This window comes from Mixophyes fleayi, chromosome 1 (genome assembly GCF_038048845.1).
Source record: "Mixophyes fleayi isolate aMixFle1 chromosome 1, aMixFle1.hap1, whole genome shotgun sequence".
NCBI lineage: Eukaryota > Metazoa > Chordata > Amphibia > Anura > Limnodynastidae > Mixophyes > Mixophyes fleayi.
This window is the reverse complement of record NC_134402.1, coordinates 128114727-128124171: the sequence shown is the minus strand read 5'-3', so window position 1 is coordinate 128124171 and position 9445 is coordinate 128114727. Positions and strand designations below refer to the sequence as shown.

Here is a 9445-nt window from a genome sequence, read left to right as displayed (position 1 = left end):
AAGGCATAATCTTGTCCAGGATGCTTTTGATCTTTTCATATGTAATGCCAGCCTGTGTCTGGAGCCGAGGTAATCGGTATGCCGAATCTTGGGATACCGACACCGAATACACCTACAAAACAAACCCAAAACCTTAAATCAACGACCGCTTAAAATCTACACTTACCTTCTCACCGACGGAGAACATTACCGGAACAACGGGTATGCGACTGCTGCAAAATCCGACCATGCTGGTTGCTGGCCCTTCATTGTGACATCACTGAAGACAGCGACATCTACATTTAAACAGGTATGTTAATATTAAGTGTTAGGGGTTGGAGTTGGGCTACAGCTGCATGAAACGTCGGTGACGTCACAATGAAGCACCAGGCTCCAGCATCTTTTCATTTTGCACCAGTCGCATACCCGTTGTTTCACTCATTTCCTCGGTCGGTGACACGGTTAGTGTAGATTTTAATAGGTCGTTGATTTGAGGCTTCAGGTTTCTTTTGGAGGAGTATTGGGTGCCGGTATCCCAAGCATCGGGGTACCGTCTGGAGGGGTGGAATGGTGACATACTAACATAGGCCTAGTACAGTAAGGGTGTATTTGTGCAATTGCGAACGGATGCATATTGGGGAAACATCACACATACGCCTGAGAAGGCCGTATTATTTGTGGTCAAGGGCAGGTGCAAATTGAGGATGATGATGATGGTGTCTCTGGTGCTTGCAATGTGCTTTTTTAAGGTAAGTAAAAACAATATAAACCACACTGCCTTTACCACACGACTGATATGAGTTTAGAAGTGCGTTCAATCTGTTATTTGATCATGGGCATGGCATGGGGTTGTTACCTTGCTCAAGTCAAACCCATATGCAAATGCTTCTCAACAGCATCTCATTACATTTACAATATTTACAATGTATTCCCATTAAAATTTAATTTTCAACTTCAGTACTTCACGCTATGTAAGACCCACTGAAATGGGTAAAAAAAATGGGTAAAAAAACCCCTTTCATATTAGAGCACTGTAGCGCAACACCAGTTAAACACAATTAAAAATGCAAATATGTACAATCTAATTTGGTACAATTACTTATTTTCATATCCATTGACATGCGCATCTTTGATCCTAGTGTGTACATAGCCTAAATTTAGTTTAAGCTGGGATCCATTTTCCAATCTCTCTAGCTGAATAAGAAGTGGATATTGGTGCTGGGAGATGATAGAGCATAGGAATGTGATAATATCTGTAGGGAGATAAAGGCACCCAGTGGGAAAAAAAAAAAGATTAATTTCAGCATGCCTACCTCCTTCTTCTGTGCGATGTTCCACCATACTTGCCAACTCTCCCGGACAGTCCGGGAGACTCCAGAAAATTGGGGCCGGGCTCCCGAGGGAGCTGGCATTTCTCCCGGATCCAAGATTTCACAGAGAATCGCGGTGAATCACGCCATTTTGGAGGGCGGGAGGGGGCGAGGCCAATCGCGTCATTTTGGCCCCCAACTCCCGGAAACAAGTTTCTGGGAGTTGGCAAGTATGTGTTCCACATGTATGTAAAAGTGTGTGATCTGAGCACAGACAGTATGTAAATGTACAAACCGTTTTGGGCCAGACATGACTTCAGTGTATTAGCTAAGGGTTATTCCTACACTAAAATGATTTAGGTATTCAAAAACTGTATTAAAGTGCAATGAGCCATTAAAATCGAGAAAACAGCAATTTTCACTGTAAAATGGCCATCGCAAAATGTATGAAGGGCTTATGGCAGGAGAAATCAAAGATACTGGGCAGAAGAAGCTTGAAGTGAGCAGGTGGCAGTAAATGGAAAAAGTGATGATGAAAAGGGGTTGTCTACAAATGGTCAGGGAGAGAATTTGGAATGAAAAAGCCATGGTGTTACAGATTTATGTAAAAGCAAGTTAGGGATACTTTTTTCACCACTAATATTTTTTTTTTACACCACTGTATAGAGATTCAAAAATAGATTTCTTTGTAACATTTGTTACCCAAACATACTTGTCAACATGCTCAGAAATACTCAACCTGTGGATGCCAAAATCTGTTTTTTAGGTTCCCTTAATTGTCAAATATGAAATACATTATCTTGGGGGGGGAAGGGCAGACACTATCACTTGGCATCTCCTATAATAAATAGCTAAGAAACACTGATCTGTTTTACCTCACACAGAGGGCCTGATTCATTATGGGCCTTAAACTGAGTAAGTTATCTGGACAAAACCATGTTTCAGTGCAAGGGGTGCAAATTAGTTTATTATTTTTCACATAAGGAAAATACTGGCTGTTTTTTCATGCATCACACAAATACTTGATAGTTTATTTGTACACTGAAATTTAAAGTTGATCTAGGACATGCCCTACCCCAAATATAAATCTGCCATCACTTTTTAAATTTACACCCCCCCCCCTCCAATGCATCATGGTTTTGCTTTTGTGACTTTCCTTAAGGAATCAGGCCCAATATGTAGATCAACTCAGAAGAAAAGTCAAGTCATTACAATGTTTATTCTGTACCAGAACCTAAATGCACATCGGCATGCATTAGACATATATGAAAAACTTGCCCCCCCCCCCCTATTCACAGAACTTTCCACTGTAGCAGAGAATTTTAGATGACAGCTCATTTGTATGGTGTTACTTAGAATTCTCTATGTCTTGTGCATGTAGATTTGCTTACAGGAGTTGACTATTATTGCTTGTATGCTATGTAGTGGTTGTTTTAGGTTATGTTTTACTCATACTTGCCCACTCTCCCGGAATGCTCGAGAGACCTGAATTCTGGGTAGGTATCCCGTATTTCTGGGAGAGCAGTTGATTCTCCCGCATCCTGCTCCCTAGTGAAGTATGCAGCATTGGGGACTCCATTATTCGATTCGCGTTGACTTGCGTAATGTTGGCTCTGCCCTGCAGGTCACAACGACACAGCGGCAGGAGAAGGAGGGGGGGTGCCAAAATAACACGATTCGCCCCCTTCATCCTCGCACTAAACCATTGATAAATTAACATTTCAAATTAAACACTTTTTCGGACAGTGGCCTGCTGATATGCCCAAGGTGTATATTTTGCTCAAGGGGTACTTATGTGGAATTAGTAACCACATTGTACTAGGTTATCTCATCCATATCCTTAATCCTACTGGAACCATAGTCAAGAAAGGCACTGGGAGTAGGTATAGCAGTTATCATAACAAGAGCGGAGGATGGTGATCATCCCTTTTTTTAGGATCTTAGGGCCTGATTCATTAAGGAAAGTTAATCAAAATTAAGTAAGTAAGGCACAACCATGTTGCATTGAAGGAGGAGGTAAATTTAAAATGTGATATCAGATTTATAGTTGGGGTAGTGAATGTCCTAGATCAACTTTAAATCTCAGTGTACAGATAAGCTATCAAATATTTGTGTGCTACATGAAAAAAAGAGACAGCATTTTCCTTATGGGCAAAATAAAAAAAAAAAATTGCACCCCTTGCATTGCAAATGGTTTTGTCCAGAAAACGTACTCAACTTTTTGGTTATCTTTCCTTAATGAATCAGGCCCTTAATTCTTAAGATTATTTGCCGAACTACCTTTCTTTCAATGCCACACGTTTTTTCCCAGGACTTCTTATTGTGGTAAGCATAATGTGTGATGAGAGTGATGAAAATTACAGAGTGCACCACATTTGTGTATGGCAAATTTAGAATCAGACACACACCTAACTCAAAATTACCTGAACTGAAGAGAGATATAGTTAGTGGCACACTATACAAATAATCACCTGTGGGCGACGGGATTATTATGGATCTATTGCAAAATGCAGTATAAGTAACTTCTTCCTGATATAATTGCAAGGTGGAAGTTGATTATGTACAGATTCTTCTTATAATCAGATGTGGCGTAATAGACATGGTACTAGATCCTTTTTTTTCCCCAAATTCTGACATTTTTTAATCATACATCAGTCACCCCCTCCCGAATCCTCCACTTCCTTGGCGGGGGTTGGACCTTGGTTGGCACAGCAATTACAGATAAAGTACAGACCTGAAATACTAAAAATGGTGGTGGCTTGAGAGATTATAGCAGCCAAAATAAAAATGTAGTAATTTTAATGGTAAAGGAAATATCTACTTCATCACAACCCTTACCCCTCAAATTTACAAAAAAGCTGTTTGCAGTACGTTTTGTTTACATGACATATTAAATTATGTACTTGTTACAAAATATTCAAATATATTACAGACTTCAGCTGTCTAGTATGTAATGACAGCACACACAAATGTCTCGTAACGCCCATTTATAATGTCAGGTAATATATTCCACATGCTGGTGCTTGCCATAACAAGCGACGACATAACTATCACACTTTCCTTTAAATGCACCAGTCATTATCACGTGGGATAATAACATGAAGTTTGGGAGCAAAAATAAAATAATTAATAAACTGTCTGTACTATGTTTCTCGCATTCTCTTTCATTAATATTGCTTGATGAACAGATGCTTTAAAGAAAAAAAACAGTAACAGTCCTCCAGTACGTGTCCTTTTACCCACTGGAGTGTGAATCTAGGCGAAGCAAACAACACGGACTATTTAAACTCTTCTTAAACAAGTGAGCTTTCAGCAGGGTCATGCAGTTACTTGACAGACAGACATTATGTTGAAGAGTTTCAGAGGCAGCATTCAAGAAAAGCTGTAGCCCTGAGAGTGGAGGTGACCTGGAAAGAGAAAAAAACAAAAAACCTTGGTACCTCCGATCCCCCAATCCAAGCAACGCACAGTCATCCTTGCTGTGCACTGTGACAATGCAGACGCAGATTTTGGAGACCACTCCACTAATAAAAAAAAAACCATACTGTGTCATGTTGGACACTTAATTTAAACGGAACACCTAATAGGAGAGCCAATAAACTTTTAGGACGTCTTAAATTGCCCTTAAGACTAGTCACTACACTGTGCTCCAATGTTTCCCGACGTCCCCGAAAGAAACCATGAAAAAATAGCAAAATTTAAATTTATGGATAAGTGAGAAGGCTGAAGTATACTACCGAAAAAAAGTGTATAGGAACCTGGAAGTATAGTTGTATTTCTGGAGATCAAAAAAATGGGGATTTATTTTTGCGAAATTAGTCTTTTATGTACGTTGTTGTGACAAAGGCAATTATTATTATATATTATACTCATAGCCTGTAATAATAACATGTGACTAGGTATGGTATTTTTAAAAAACAAAACCACAACATTTATGGCAATAATTGTCTCTTTCAAATAAAGGGTGCCTTTTTCTATTTTGAAGTAAGAGAGGTGTCGAGATTCAGGCAGCAGGGCATGTGAGAGAAAAGCTGGTGGGCAGCAGTGGCATGTGAGACCGGACTGTGGGCAGGGGTCTGGGAGGGAAAAGATAATGAGCATGTGTCATGGGGAATATCAAACAACAGCTGGCAAGTGTCAGGGCATTGTCGGTCGAGGAAGGGTAGTGTGGGAAAGAGGTTTCTCCCCCACATGGCCCCTCTCTGGCCAGCAGCTAGACTCACACATGCCCCCTTCTGCCCTGCAGCTTCACTCACATGTGGCCCCCTCTGCCCAGCAGAAGCTTCACTCACACGTGACCCCCTCCGCCCAGCAGCTTCACTCACACGTGACCCCCTCTGCCCAGCAGCTTCACTCACACGTGACCCCCTCTGCCCAGCAGCTTCACTCACATGTGCCCCCCTCTGCCCAGCAGCTTCACTCACATGTGGCCCCCTCTGCCCAGCAGCTTCACTCACATGTGCCCCATCTGCCCAGCTGCTTCACTTACACATGTCCCCTTGGCCCAGCAGCTTTAATCACACATTCCCCCCCTCTGCCCAGCAGCTTCACTCACATGTGCCCCCTCTGCCCAGCAGCTTCACTTACACATGTCCCCTCTGCTCAGCAGCTTTAATCACACATGCCCCCCCCCCCCTCTGCCCAGCAGCTTTAATCACACATGCCCACCTCTGCCCAGCAGCTTTAAACACAAGTGCCCCCCTCTGCCCAGCAGCTTCACTTACACGTGCCCCCCTCTGCCCAGCAGCTTCACTTACACGTGTCCCCTCTGCCCAGCAGCTTCACTCACATGTGCCCCTCTCTGCCCTGCAGCTTCACTCACATGCGCCCCCTCTGCCCAGCAGCTTCACTCACATGCGACCCCCTCTGCCCAGCAGCTTCACTCACATGCGACCCCCTCTGCCCAGCAGCTTCACTCACATGCGCCCCCCTCTGCCCAGCAGCTTCACTTACACGTGTCCCCTCTGCCCAGCAGCTTCACTCACATGTGCCCCTCTCTGCCCTGCAGCTTCACTCACATGCGCCCCCCTCTGCCCAGCAGCTTCACTCACATGCGACCCCCTCTGCCCAGCAGCTTCACTCACATGCGCCCCCCTCTGCCCAGCAGCTTCACTCACATGCGCCCCCTCTGCCCAGCAGCATCACTCACATGTGCCCCCCTCTGCCCAGCAGCTTCACTCACATGTGCCCCCCTCTGCCCAGCAGCTTCACTTACACATGCCCCCTCTGCCCAGCAGCTTTAATCACACATGCCCCCCCTCTGCCCAGCAGCTTCACTCACATGTGCCCCATCTGCCCAGCAGCTTCAATTACACATGTCCCCTCTGCCCAGCAGCTTTAATCACACATGCTCCACCTCTGCCCAGCAGCTTTAAACACAGGTGCTCCCCTCTGCCCAGCAGCTTCACTCACATGTGCCCCATCTGCCCAGCAGCTTCAATCTCACATGTCCCCTCTACCTAGCAACTTCAATCAAACGTGCTCTTCTCTGCCCACATGCTAGACTCACACATGCCCCCACTGCCCAGCAGCTTCAAACACACATGCCCCCCCCCCTCTGCCCAGCAGCTTCAATCACATATGTCCTCCTCTGCCCAGCAGCTTCAATCTTCAATCAGACATGCCCCCCTCTGACCAGCAGCTTCAATCACACATGCCCCCCTCTGCCCAGCAGCTTCACTCTTATGTGCCCCTCTCTGCCCAGAAGCTTCACTCACATGTGCCCCATCTGCCCAGCAGCTTTAATCACACATGCCCCCCCCCCCCTCTGCCCAGCAGCTTCACTCACACATGTCCCCTCTGCCCAGCAGCTATAATCACACATGCCCCCCCTCTGGCCAGCAGCTTTAAACACAAGTGCCCCCCTCTGCCCAGCAGCTTCACTTACACGTGTCCCCTCTGCCCAGCAGCTTCACTCACATGTGCCCCTCTCTGCCCTGCAGCTTCACTCACATGCGCCCCCTCTGCCCAGCAGCTTCACTCACATGCGACCCCCTCTGCCCAGCAGCTTCACTCACATGCGACCCCCTCTGCCCAGCAGCTTCACTCACATGCGACCCCCTCTGCCCAGCAGCTTCACTCACATGCGCCCCCTCTGCCCAGCAGCTTCACTCACATGCGACCCCCTCTGCCCAGCAGCTTCACTCACATGCGACCCCCTCTGCCCAGCAGCTTCACTCACATGCGACCCCCTCTGCCCAGCAGCTTCACTCACATGCGACCCCCTCTGCCCAGCAGCTTCACTTACACGTGTCCCCTCTGCCCAGCAGCTTCACTCACATGTGCCCCTCTCTGCCCTGCAGCTTCACTCACATGCGCCCCCCTCTGCCCAGCAGCTTCACTCACATGCGACCCCCTCTGCCCAGCAGCTTCACTCACATGCGACCCCCTCTGCCCAGCAGCTTCACTCACATGCGACCCCCTCTGCCCAGCAGCTTCACTCACATGCGACCCCCTCTGCCCAGCAGCTTCACTTACACGTGTCCCCTCTGCCCAGCAGCTTCACTCACATGTGCCCCTCTCTGCCCTGCAGCTTCACTCACATGCGCCCCCCTCTGCCCAGCAGCTTCACTCACATGCGCCCCCCTCTGCCCAGCAGCTTCACTCACATGCGACCCCCTCTGCCCAGCAGCTTCACTCACATGCGACCCCCTCTGCCCAGCAGCTTCACTCACATGCGACCCCCTCTGCCCAGCAGCTTCACTCACATGCGCCCCCCTCTGCCCAGCAGCTTCACTCACATGCGCCCCCTCTGCCCAGCAGCATCACTCACATGTGCCCCCCTCTGCCCAGCAGCTTCACTTACACATGCCCCCTCTGCCCAGCAGCTTTAATCACACATGCCCCCCCTCTGCCCAGCAGCTTCACTCACATGTGCCCCATCTGCCCAGCAGCTTCAATTACACATGTCCCCTCTGCCCAGCAGCTTTAATCACACATGCTCCACCTCTGCCCAGCAGCTTTAAACACAGGTGCTCCCCTCTGCCCAGCAGCTTCACTCACATGTGCCCCATCTGCCCAGCAGCTTCAATCTCACATGTCCCCTCTACCTAGCAACTTCAATCAAACGTGCTCTTCTCTGCCCACATGCTAGACTCACACATGCCCCCTCTGCCCAGCAGCTTCAAACACACATGCCCCCCCCCCTCTGCCCAGCAGCTTCAATCACATATGTCCTCCTCTGCCCAGCAGCTTCAATCTTCAATCAGACATGCCCCCCTCTGACCAGCAGCTTCAATCACACATGCCCCCCTCTGCCCAGCAGCTTCACTCTTATGTGCCCCTCTCTGCCCAGAAGCTTCACTCACATGTGCCCCATCTGCCCAGCAGCTTTAATCACACATGCCCCCCCCCCTCTTCCAAGCAGCTTCACTCACACATGTCCCCTCTGCCCAGCAGCTATAATCACACATGCCCCCCCTCTGGCCAGCAGCTTCACTCACATGTGCCCCATCTGCCCAGCAGCTTCAATTACACATGTCCCCTCTGCCCAGCAGCTTTAATCACACATGTCCCCTCTGCCCAGCAGCTTTAATCACACATGCTCCACCTCTGCCCAGCAGCTTTAAACACAGGTGCCCCCTCTGCCCAGCAGCTTCACTTACACGTGTCCCCTCTGCCCAGCAGCTTCACTTACACGTGTCCCCTCTGCCCACATGCTTGACTCACACATGTCCCCTCTGCCCAGCAGCTTCAAACACATATGCCCCCTCCCCTCTGCCCAGCAGCTTCAATCACACATGTCCCCCTCTGCCTAGCAGCTTCAATCACACATGCCCCCCGTCTGCCCAGTAGCTTTAATCACACATGCCCCACCTCTGCCCAGCAGCTTCAATCACACATTCCCCTCTCTGTCCACATACCTTAATCACAAATGCCCCCATTGCCTACATGATTTAATCACACATGGCCCCTCTGCCCAGTAGCTTCAATCACACATGCCCCCCTCTCTGCCCAGTAGCTTCACTTACACATGTCCCCTCTACCTAGCAACTTCACTTACACGTTCCCCCCTCTGCCCAGCAGCTTCACTCACACATGCCCCTCTCCCCATCACATTACTCCTTCTTACCTTTTTCTCCACTACTGACAACAAAAACATGAAGATTTCCTGCAACAGCTCCTGCACTGTGTGTCATGTGAACGCTGCAGTCACA

At 48.0% G+C, this 9445-nt stretch overlaps 1 long non-coding RNA gene across 1 annotated transcript; it reads right to left on the bottom strand.

Annotated features, from left to right (window-relative positions):
* Positions 1-4071: 4071 nt before the first annotated feature.
* On the bottom strand, positions 4072-9443 carry LOC142141997 (uncharacterized). The gene is made up of 2 exons (XR_012688973.1): positions 9361-9443; positions 4072-4696 (listed from the first exon to the last, which is right to left on the bottom strand). It is a non-coding gene; the product is annotated as an uncharacterized LOC142141997 (long non-coding RNA).
* Positions 9444-9445: the final 2 nt, after the last annotated feature.